The 3,239-nt window shown below is 38.1% G+C and overlaps 1 pseudogene; it reads right to left on the bottom strand.

The window, feature by feature from the left end:
• Positions 1-2,034: 2,034 nt before the first annotated feature.
• On the bottom strand, positions 2,035-2,661 carry LOC126946314 (enolase-phosphatase E1-like; annotated as a pseudogene).
• Between the last annotated feature and the right edge of the window lie 578 nt (positions 2,662-3,239).

Raw genomic sequence — 3,239 nt, 5'->3', positions numbered from 1 at the left:
CAAAGTTTGAATTATGTGAGATGAAAAGAGAACTCACCACTGTGTTGTCTCTTGTATCCAGAGGTCCCTAGACTATCTACCTTCTTCTCTCTGCCTTTCAGACAAGGTGTTTATTTCATGTTTGTGTTCAGGGGTTTTCGTTGTGATTAGCAGGAGAGATAAGAAAAAAAAAACATTGACTCCATATTCTTGTAATATACGTTTCTAACATCTTATTTTAAAACACTATTAGATATTAAAAAGTTACAAAATTAGTACAAGAAATGTCTGAATATAATTTATCCATAGTGCCCCCAAATAGTTAACATTTTAGCATCTTTGCTTTATATTTATTCATTCATTCTTTATTTATTTCTATCTAATCTTATTGATCCCTCTCAGAGTAAGTTGCAAACTCTAAGAACTTCAGTATGTATGTTCAAAAAACAAGAATAGGCCAGGTGCAGTGGCTCATGCCTGTTATCCCAGCACTGTAGGAGGCTGAGGCAGGGAGATCACCTGAGGTCAGGAGTTTGAGACCAGTCTGACCAGCATGGTGAAACCCTGTCTCTACTAAAAATACAAAAATCAGCTGGGCATGGTGGCACGTGCCTGTAATCCAAACTACTCAGGAGACCGAGGCAGAAGAATTGCTTGAGTCCAGGAGGCGGAGGCTGCAGTAAGCCAAGATCGCACCTCTGCACTCCAGCCTAGGTGACAGAGCAAGACTCTGTCTCAAAAAAACAAAAACAAAACTGAAAAACAAGAATATTCTTTTTTTTTAAGAATAAAATGCTTTTATTAATCACAACATGCAATTGACGTGGCATCCTATTAGAATTAAACTAAGATTAACACTGGTGTTATGAAATTTACATTTCTCACCTCCACTCCAAAGGAAAATATTACGTATTAGGGCTTGTCTTAATCTTACAGACTGATTTCAGTAAAAACTACTTTAAATAGTAAATAACAATTAACATATATTTTCAAACTGTGCTCAGAAGCAGTTCAAAAGGCAACTATAAAATCTGTAATGATAACAACCAGCAGGATTAGGATCGTTCTGTTAAACATTAGGAGCCACCTTGCTATTTTAGCTGTTACATCAGTGCACCTTTTCCACTAGTAAGGCAGCTGCTTGCTGTGGGTGCCATGCTGATTAGCAAGTTTCTTCTTAAGTAAAAGACACTTGATTGATCAAGACTCAAGTGAGTTTTCTTTTTCAATTTTGCTCTCTTTTGGAGCAGAAACAAAAACCTTTGTCTTTGATATGTAAGGAGTCACATATGAAATACAGCTGTTATAATCTTACATATATACACATATATATATGTGTGTGTGTATATATATACATATATAGGTATGTATGCTCAAATTAACTTCCAGAGGCATATAAGTGAAAAAAGAGACTCAGTTCAGTGAAAACAAAACTTATTTAAAGATGCTTATATGTAGAAATTGTATGAAATAATAATCTAAACCTTATTGAGGGCAAAGTGTAGTTAATAGAGGAAATTGCTAAAATACTTATCTAATGTGCAATGTTTATAAATTCATGTACCAAAATGGAAAGCTACTTTGAGAAATTATTCAGAAGTTTTGTTATTTAAATAATGAAATATTTCAAAGACTTCTAATAATAATTCTGCGCCCCTGTTTAACTGTGATTTAGAAGATTATAACAGCTGTATTTCATATATGACTCCTTACATATCAAAGACAAAGGTTTTTGTTTCTGCTCCAAAAGACAGCAAAATTGTATATGTATATATGTATATATACATAATTCTTTCTCAAAAGATACATAATAATTTCTCAAAGTAGCTTTCCATTTTGGTACATGACTTTATAAACATCACACATTAGATAAGTATTTTAGCAATTTTCTCTGTATATATATACACACACATATATATGTGTATATATACATATGTGTGTGTATATATATACACATATGTGTGTGTGTATATATATACATACTGGCATACATATGTGTATACATGTGTGTTTTCTAAGTAAGTTACTTTTACTATTAGAATAAAACTGGACACAACAGGGATGACTCTGTGAGCAACAGTGTGGTCTTCCTTGGAAACCCTTCCTTAGGTTGGGGAGGGCAGGTGCAGTTTGCTGGAGGATGTGATGAGACTGTAGTGAGTCTTCTCATCATCTGTTAATTCTGTTTCCAGGTCTCACCGCCACCACTACGTGCACATCTGATTCCTCAGCAGCACTGGCCTCTTGAGTAGCATCTGTCAGAAACAAACTGTTGTTGGTTGAACCCCCAATGCTGTCTGCAATCCTTTTATAACTTTGACTCTCTACTTTGTGTCCAATCTTGGTATCAAAGGGGCCATCCACAAGCTCAAGAATCTTTCCCTTCGCAGACTGCCCAAATAACAGTTTCTGTGCCTCTACACTCCCTGAGGAATAGATACACACCTTCATTCCAGCCTCTCTCCACTTCCTGACTGCTGGAAATGCATCTGCAAAGAACTCTGCTTTCATGGGCCGAGCTGCAAATGCTGCCTTTCACGTGTGGCCCTGCAGCTGTTTGAACACGGTGGTCCTTCCGTCCAGGGACGTCTGCCAGCACACCTTATCTACCACCGCCTGGATCATCTGTTGCAGATCATCCACTCCATTCCCATGCCGCATATCTTCCTGCTGCAGGGATAGGAACAGTCCCATCCAGGTGAGCGTCCTCTTCAGCCTGTTTCCTAAAGAGATTGATATGCTACGGGCATTCCTCTTCTTCCTAATGTGTGTGCAGATACTCTAACATTTTCTTCAATATAAGGCAACTATAAAATGTCCTTCCATGTCTAACAGGATCAGGTTGACTTCGGTGGGCACCAAAAGCACGACCATTTCCCTACTGAATGCCACTATGGGAATCTGCCTGTAGGTAGGGAGGACGTAGGGCAGCGTGGGCTGCGGCCCTGTACAGTCCTGGAGCCAGTGACTGTGTGCAGCCTGGCCTGGTTGGGAGAGGCCGCATCTGCACACCCGGAACTAGAGAAGGCTGCTGCCCAGAAGCCCTGAATTCATCCAAAAAATAAGAATATTCTTTTACATAACCAGGGTACAATCATAATCAAGAAATTAACTTGAGTGCAGTATTTAATCTTATAGAAATTATTCACATTTCATCAATTGTATCACTTATATCTTTCATGGTAAAAGAAGAAAAACTCGAACATTTTATAGGGAAATATGTTCTCTAGTGTAGGACCCTGGGGTTTGCTGTATTATTT

Source organism: Macaca thibetana, chromosome 2, assembly GCF_024542745.1.
Source record: "Macaca thibetana thibetana isolate TM-01 chromosome 2, ASM2454274v1, whole genome shotgun sequence".
NCBI lineage: Eukaryota > Metazoa > Chordata > Mammalia > Primates > Cercopithecidae > Macaca > Macaca thibetana.
This window is presented reverse-complemented; position numbering and strand designations above follow the sequence as displayed.